Genomic DNA, 9,453 nt, shown 5'->3' with positions numbered 1-9,453 from the left:
AAATTACCTGACTTTTAATTTTCTCCCATATACTAGTGAGTATTAGTGTCTTGAAATAAAAATTGAACTTGGCGTAGTATAATTTCCAAATCATATTTTAGTCAACCCCAACATGACATACAAACCACCATAGCCGGGATGTAAAAACTAAGTCGGGACCGTGTGCATCGAAATTGATCCCTGGGCGTTCGAAGAAATTTCCTCTAGATTTTCTGCATTTAACAAAGTTAGATTAGCTGGTGCATGAAGTGAAATTACCTAATTGTATAAGTAGACGGTCATGATTTTAGCTTTAGTTTGAATGTCGACGGCCATGACTAGTGACTAGTACGCACTGTTAATTGAAAGAAAGTTAAAAAGTAGGTAACTACACCGGCACACAAAAAAAGTGGTCTGTCCGACAGACTACACTAGCATATCTATATGTTTTGGGGTCGCTGAATCCGAAACCGGGGTCAAAATAACCCAGTTGGCTCATATTTGATCGAAGAATGCTTTTAGGACAGCAATCAGTGTATACAAAAACACCTTGTTACTTGTGCTTATGGGACAGTCGAGATCGCGTTCGTCATTACAAAAAAAAAGATGGTCAAAAAGAACATCGTTTGACCAAGGACAAAAAAATATAATTGAAGATCCTCTAGTTGACCAAAAAGAAGTTTCGATTCCACCTCTTCATATAAAACTGGGTCTCATGAAACAGTTTGTCAAAGCGCTTGAGAAGGATGGCGATTGATATGCGTATTTGGAACATCAATTTACACAACTTTTCGAAGCAAAATTAAAAGGGGGGATCTTCGATGGACCGCATATAAGAAAAATGATGCAGGATCTAGAATTTATTACAAAAATGTCTGGCACTGGAAAAGATGCCTGGCTTAGTTTTAAAAATGTTGGAAAAAACTTTTTAGGTAATAAGAAAAGTCCAGACTATCAAAATGTGGTTTGAGAAAGGGTAACAAACTTTGGTAAACTAGGCTGCTTTATGCATTTGAAGCAACATTTTCTTCATTCGCATATAAATAAGTTTCCAGACAACCTGGGAGACTTTAGTGAAGAGCAAGGCGAACGTTTTCACCAGGATATAAAAGAGATGGAGAGGCGATATCAGGGATGTTGGGATCTCAACATGATGGCTGACTACTGTTAGAGCTTAAAACGAGATCAAGTCAATCAAGGTACCAAACGAAAGCGAAACACACTACGTAGGTCTTTTGAGGACAAAAGGGTTCGATTCAATTGATATAAAGAAAAAAAATAACCCTCTAAACGTGAGTAGCAAGGGGACTCACGGAAATAAAGCACCCCAAAGGGAACAGAATTTACTACGTCCACGTCGTTGTTCCTGGGTAACGCTAAAAGTAAATAAAACTTTTTTACAAAGAATCCTACTATTGCCATGCAAGGAGGCTAACGCAAATTAAAAACCCCGAAAGGTGAGACGCAAAGGGAATCTACAGTGAACGACAATCCCAGTCGAGGAAGGTGAAGGTTTAAAGTTTTTCGTCGATCTTATGACTTATTTTGCGTTTTTCGATAAAATATGAGCCAACTGGCTTATTTGAACCCCGGATTCAGAATCAGTGACCCCAAAAACATAAGGATATGCTGGATAAGTCCACCGGCGATAAAGATATATTTTTCTTGTAAAAATATGCACGAAAAACTGCTGTTTTCTTCGATTTTACCTCTATTTTTGCATTTTTTGATCAAATATGAGCCAACTGGGTTATTTTAGCCCCGGATTCAAAAAGTTGCAAAAGTATACAAGAAAAATCGATGTATTCGCCGATTTTACGTCTATTTTTGCGATTTTTGAAAAAGTATGAGCCAAATTCGTAATTTGGGCCTCAGATTCGAATGCAGCGACCCCAAAAACATATAGATATGCTAGTGTAGTCTGTCGAACAGATAACTTTTTTTTGTGTGCCGGTGTTATTATTCCAAATAGTTTGCCTATTAACAATTATTTAGTCTAATATCCCTAAGCGAATAATGGCTTTGACAAGTTTTCAGGTGACTGACAGCGCGATTCAGCGATCCACAACTTTAAACATGAGCCAAAATTCAGTCTCAAAATGATACATTCTCCTAGATGCCCAGATGTGTAACTACGTTCATAGGAATAAATATGATACTGAAAATTCTCTGAAATTCTCATTGTGAGACCAATGAAATTTGAGCTGAAACAAATTTAACACCAGAGTTTTTCTGTGAGCCCTCGAGACCTTCTTTCGTCAGAATATTGAACTATATATCGGAGTCCTGGAGAACGATGTCGGGCCTGGGGTGTACAGTGCTCCACTTAAATTTCTGCATAGGCACATTACATGATCCCGAATATGTTTCTGTACACGAACCCGCACGGAATCTGTACAGAAAGTCTTGACGTTTCCTGTGCAAGAATTTAGCGAAGAAACTATACATGATTCCTGCACAGGAACCAGTATGCAAGCGAATCTTTGAATGATCTTGTACAGGTTCCTCCATAGAGTGAATTATGGTGTGGATTTATGTACATTTATTTACTTTTTAAGGTTCCTGCGCATGAATTTGCATAGAAAGTAATCCGCGAAGGTTCGCTATGGTGACTTGGCTCTCTCGACAATGAGTTATATCATATATACATAACTCAAGATATTTTAAAATCGGAGAATATATTCTGTAAGCAAAAAAGTATTCGTGTTGGCTTTCTGTAAAAGACTGAATATACGGGTTTATGTACAGTAAATCGCTCCTAAATTTACTTAGGAAAGGAAACTGTACAGGAATGTGTATAGAATCATTCAAAGATACGTTTCTTGAAAACCAACGCAAGATACGAAAAAAATTATTGGAAAAATGTTGTTCACAAAAAAAGGTAGAAAAATTCGTTATTAATTATGTTTGGATGAAATGATTTGTTTTCGTTTTAGTCGTAGAAAATTGAATTATAAATAAACCAATTAAATTTTTGGTAAACGGCATAAGGTAAAATAAAATTTTAATTAACAACATTATTTTGAATTAGATTTGAAAATTTTCGTTCGACTTTTCTTTTCTAAATTTCAGTTCTCGATGTTTTAACCATTAACTTTAAAAGTCCTCTACAAAATTGTGAGGGAAGTATAATAACAAAGCGCAAAGCTTGCGGGCACATTTTTTTTTACATAAATGGTTATCAACAGTTACGCAAATTGTTATTTAGTGCCCCATATCCTCTTATTTATTCACTAAGTAGAAATTTCCCACAGGAGCCTACGATTTTTTACTTTGAAATTGATATTAAAACTAAATATTGGAAAATAATCTACTCATTAGTATTAAGCCACATTACAAAAATTTTGGAGAAAAATGCATTTGTTTATTTTATGTGTGCGAATGAACATTTCTGCATCGTTTGAATTATTTTTTCGTAAACTATTTATGACAAATTTATAGAAATTTGAGGGGATGGTGAAAAATGAATAGTAGCAATAGCATTCGCAACACAGGGCTATTTGTTATTTTTGCTTCTGAATATCTTTTTTAAATAAACAAATGCCGATTTTGTCCTATTCTACAAATAGAAATGTGAATTTGTTCAAGTAGTGGGAAGTCCGAACGCTGCACAGTGGTCTAAAATAAGAATTTCACAGAGAAAACTAAAGTTAAATTTTGTTACTTGTGAAATTTCCTGCTGTTAAAGTTTACATGCTATTGGGCGAAAGTTTATCCAACGCTGAAAAAAAACTGTCGTCTGCTACGGCGTCCTTAGCAGCAATGGAAAAACGGCAAAGTATGAGTGAATTCGAGCGACAATCGGGACATCAGTTTTAAGGGGGTGAATAGGGGATAAGCACTTGCAAAACATTGTTTTTGTTGTGAAATGTTTTACAAATATTGTGTTGAAATTTCAAGTCAATCGGAGCTGAACTCTTGAAGATATAGATTTAGAGCCGACCTTCCTCGTAGACCACAGCTGCGCTTGACAATATAGGAACATGCCAGAAGACGATAAAAAATCCAAAAAAATAATCTAATTTTTATTAGTTTTCATTGCACTATCTACGTTCGTGAAGTTTTCACAGGGAAATGGAAAAAGGGGAGCTGAAATAATTAAAAAAAATTAATTTTCTTCTTCACTTTTTGAATGTTTAAAATTTTAAACGATTTTTTCTCAAAAACACTTTTTAAAAGTCCGTTCCAGTGATTTTACAAAAACTGCGGAACCGATCTTTCTCAAACTTGGTACACTTTTTATACGTATACAAATCCTCCCCCAATGATATTTTTCTTCAAGCTTTTTAAATTAACGTTGTTCTTCGCTTAAAAAATGATGAAATTTTTCGTACAAAATCGCATATTTTACTTCAAATTATCACAAAAAATGAAAAAAAAATTCCTAAAAATAATTGTTGTACGAGGTAAAACTTAGATTTTAAATAAATTTTGCAACTTTTTTTATTTTTGATAAATCTACGTTGAGATATCGCTGGAACCGCAAATCGTCATTTCAAGAGGCGTACTCGAAAATGCTCTGTCTCTAGCTTATTTCACGATATTTTTCTACAAAGAAAATACTAATTATTTCTAAAATAATACTTTGTAACATGTAAAACATTTAAATACATTTCCTTTAACCAGATTTCTAAAAAAATTCATTAAAAAATCGTTTTTTTTTCATCTATTATCCCCTATTCTCCCCTTAAAACAACACAGCAAAAACAAAAGTTAAAATTTGTTGCAAGTAAGTCTTGCAACGGTTTAAAATTAAACATATTTCGGTGAAAGTTGCACCGAGGTTAGGAGAATAATTCTAACCTCGTCCATTACGTTACGCTGCAATGAGCAAATTTCGGTAAAACATGTAGAATCAGCAACAGAAACACGATAAAATGTGTTTTTACAAATACATATATCTCTTCCGAAATAAATTACAATATTGTAGACAAATTATAACTAATTTGTTACCATTTAGCAAAAAGGGCAAAGAGAAAATGGCAGATGGGTATCCTCATTTCTTTCCAATTTAATGAAGTTAAACGACGATAGACAGCGCTGGCTTCTCAATGCTCGCTACATCTAGAATAAATATGAAGCGAATATAAGGCGAAAGATTATCCATGAAAGGTTAAAAATCGGAAGTTATCTTCGTTTCATGTAAAGTTTATCTGGCAAGGTTAATTTTTGTTGCGGTCAATTTTCACTGGGAATTGATGTAAACTTTATCTTTCGTTTTTTCTGTGTTAACGTTCATAATCGCCTAAAGGCTGTATTTACTAACTAATTTTAAAGTATTTTTTCGGGAATTCTCAGCATTAAATTTAAGATTAACGTAGTTTGCGATTTTTTCATTTTTGTCATCGAGCAATAATATATAAAGAAACAATTTGACAAAATTGGCCATTCCAACTTTGTGAATTTTTATCCGAAGAAAAAATACAACGAGGAATTCACCATGGGCGGATACTGTTTATTCAGACGTTCAAAAATAATTAAAACATTTTTTTTCTTATGTTTACTTCAATATCTTCTTCTTATTTTGCACTCATTTTTATTCTCAACAATCATTAGAAGGCTATAATTTCAATAAATCAATAATATCGCAATTCATAATATGTATTGGTATTGAAACATTCGTATTTTCATTTTCTTTTTTAAATAAAAAAAAGTACAAATGATATAAAAAAACAATTTTGTCATTGAAGATCGTATTGCAACTTGTGTCGTTTTTCTATACATTTAATTTGTTTATTTTTAATATTATTTGTTACGATTTAAACCAAGAATGCGCATTATAGCATAAAGTGGCTTGAAGGAAATTTGTTGATATAATTAAGGGCGGATAAAATTTTATTAGTTAAAATGGCATTGTAGCTAGTGTTAATAAAGTTTGGGCTATTATCAGTTTGTAGATCTTTTTTGAATGCACAATTTTTTGGGCGACCAAACATTTGCTCTTTATTTTTTTCGTAGCTTGTGTTGTTTATCTAAAACTTTAATTAATTTATTTTTGATGCAGTTTTTCACGAATAAAACATAAACGAGGCATCCTTTCAAAAAGTGAATAATAACCAATTTGTAGATTTTTTTTCTTTTTTTTCTTGCTTAAACTTCTATTTTTAACTTGGCTCGTCTCGCTCGCGATCGCTATTTTCTCGCTATGCCTCACATTGCCAGCTTCAGATTCCACGGCTAGCACCTAATACTTATTTACTATTGACAATATTTACAGTTTTCTTGCACTTCCTTTTCTCCTATTTACAACCTTTCCTTTTCCATTCCTATTTCTCCTTCCTTCTCTTCCTCTCCATCTCACTCAACACCCCTTAGACCCATGCTACCCTTGCCTCAAACCCCTATCCATCCAGATACCCTAAGAGATTTTCTCCACTACTCTCACCCTATTTTTTATCTCCTCATATACCTCCCTCACCCTCTCGATCAGGCCTTTTAGATCTACAAAAGGCGCGATCAACTCCCTTCTCCCTCTTGGGAATTCCTTCGCCCTCCATACTTTTTTCATTATTCCCTTCAGCCTCTCCCTCATCTCTCGTGTGCGAAACAGCCACGCTTCGTGCTCCTACTCGTCCAGCCATGCTGCCTTAGATTTTTTCAACTTCCTTGTCTGCTTCTCTATCTCCTTGTCATTCAAGTTCTCTCCGTCTACCTTCCTCGTTCTTCTAATCCCCTCATCTCTCTTGCATGTATCTAAACCCTGAAATGAGTCTTTGAAAAATTTCCTACATTCGTCACTCCCTACCTTCTCACTCATTCTCAACCTACGTTTCCTAAACCTATTAATTATCTTTCACACCTCCCGTTCTGTCTTGACACTTCTCATCTCCTCTTTAAGCTCTTTTTCCTTTACCTCTTCTTTCTTCTTACACATCACTCTAAACTCCTTCATCATTTTTACATACTCCTCTCTTTTCTCGGTTCCTTTCTTCCACTTCCTGTACTTTTTTTCCACCTTTGTCTTCAGAATTTTACATTGCGTAACCCACCATGGCTTCACCATTCCTTTTTTCTTCTGTCGCCTCTAATGTACATGAAACCCTCGCCTCTAACGACCCTTCGTCTCTTCTTATAATTCCCCCACTAGCCCTTCCTTTTCTCTTTACTCTGACCGCCTCCTGTAGCCTCCACCTATACCACCTTGGCAACTTTGGCTCTACTCTATCCAATTCCTTTCTCTCTACCCACGTCTCTACCAGTCCAATCGCATTAAATTTCTGAATATACCGCCAGAAATCCCCATCTTTCTTCTTTACACCTGCTACGTTCCAGTAAAAGACCTTTACCATTCCTCCACCCAGATTTACTCCCATCCCTTTACTTCCCAAGAAAGAAATTCCCGTGCACTTTCTTCAACACCTCCTTCTCCTTACCCCATACCCACATTTTCTCATATATTTTTATTACCTGATCCCCCTTCTCCGCCGCTCTCCCTTCTCTCATCTCCCTTCTAGCCCTGTCATTTAGCATTCTTTGCACATCCCTTTCCTTTATCGTCAAATCTTAATGGATGAAAACATTTAACCCTCCCTACTCTCCGTAGCAGCGCTTCCAACTCCTCCTCAATTCTATTGCCCTTATTCGTTCCGTATCCGCTCTCTCCTTCTTTTTATTCCTACGCTTTTTTACTTTCTCTTCTATAATATTCTCCACCCTTTCCCAATTACCTTGCTTCTCGCCCGTCCCCCTGTCAACTGCTTCCATTCCCGATCTGCCCGCCACCTTCTTAATCCTTTTCACCGCCCTTTCTTTCCACAACCTAATATCTTCTTCTATCTCTTTCATTTTATCGTCTTATAACTTTCTTATCGGCACAACCTCCCTCTGCGATCCTTCTACTTTTCCCCTCAGCTCTTTTAGCTCCTTTTCCCATCTCTTATTTCTTACCCACAAGTCCACCCACATACTTTCCATCAGCTCCACAGCCCCCCTTATGTCCTTCCTCAACCCTCTGAGCTCACTTATCCGCAACCCGGGAGCCTTTTACTCTGTCTGCCCCTCCATTTTCAGGGGGAGGTGGGTGACTTACGTGTTCGTATGTATAATAAATTTTTATTTTGATCAAGGTTCGTTAATATCGTTTCAATAAACATTTATATAAGTAAAAATGACATTATTCATAATAAACAATAAAAATGTTATCTTTTTAGCACTTTAAATTGCGCGCGAACAGCAACGAATCAGAGACCGAGCGAGACGCATGCTTAGAAGAGTTCGGGGCACCCGTTACATGCACTGCAATAATTCTCTAAAAGAGTACTTCAAAGCGTCTAGGGTGAAGAGTCTATTTACAACAATAGTATTTACAAATTTCGATTAATATTGGAGAGTAAGTGGGCGGGAGGGGGGGGGGTTGCCTTAACCGAGAGAGGCATAGCTCGTTGGTGTGTTATGATGAGAACTTCACTAACCTTCTGCAGCGTTGTAACAGACGGGCATTCATATGGTCTTATTTTCCCATTTTCGGCCTTCCTTTAGGTGCGAAACCAAATACATATATAATTAAAATTTTGTCATAAGGACAACCGCAGGATTTCGCCGGGAGCGGGTGCTAATCTGAAAAATTGCACCCGCTTCCAGCGAAATCGCGGTAAAATTTCAGCCACAACCACGTCTCACAACCGTGAGATAGGTGGTTACAGTCTGTAAAGGAATGAATTCGACGATCCAGCAAAAGCCTCGTGCACCCTAAGAACATGGAGCGACCCAAGGACAACCGCCTTTTGCATTTTTCCCACAAGTGTTCTAGCATATTGTTGACACGCAGGGATGCTTTTTAGAATATTAGCAAGTGAAAGCTTGGCACCTCCAAGAGCGCCGATGATAAGGACGATCAGTTTAACAGAATATTCCGGGTACAATCGTTGCAACTCCCTTATAAGTTCTCGATACATCTCTTTCTTTTCATTCTCCTTGGCTATGATGTTTTTGTCATCTGGTGCCGAAAATTCGATAACGAACATGGTTCGCTTCTCGAAGTCAAGAAGAACCATGTCAGGCCTTGAGTGAGCAAGAGAAACAATTGTCAAGAATATAAAGTTCCAGTATATGCGGCACTACCCATTCTCGACAATTGACTCAATTTCCCTAGGAGCATTTAGAGGAGCGATATTCAGGTGAATGCCGTAGGAGTGACAGAGATGGTAATAAAGTACTCTTAGTGCCTTATTGTGCCTTTGAATGTAGGTCGTTCCCGCGTGTGTTGGACAACTAGATAGTATGTGAACTAAATGCTCGGGGTGTGCATGGCACACCCTGCAGCTATCATCGGGAATGTCTTGGCTCAAAATGTGGCGACGGTATGTTAAGGTGGAAATGACACCGTCTTGGCATGCAAAAATGAAACCCTCCGAAACAGACTTTAATCCGGGTGATTTAAGGAAAGCAAACGTTAGCTCACAAGACATTGACTGATCCTTTACATTCCTGTGGAAGATACCGTGCATCCTCTTATCGAGGAGCTGTTCACGAAAG

This window comes from Belonocnema kinseyi, chromosome 4 (genome assembly GCF_010883055.1).
Source record: "Belonocnema kinseyi isolate 2016_QV_RU_SX_M_011 chromosome 4, B_treatae_v1, whole genome shotgun sequence".
Classification (NCBI taxonomy): domain Eukaryota; kingdom Metazoa; phylum Arthropoda; class Insecta; order Hymenoptera; family Cynipidae; genus Belonocnema; species Belonocnema kinseyi.
This window is presented reverse-complemented; position numbering follows the sequence as displayed.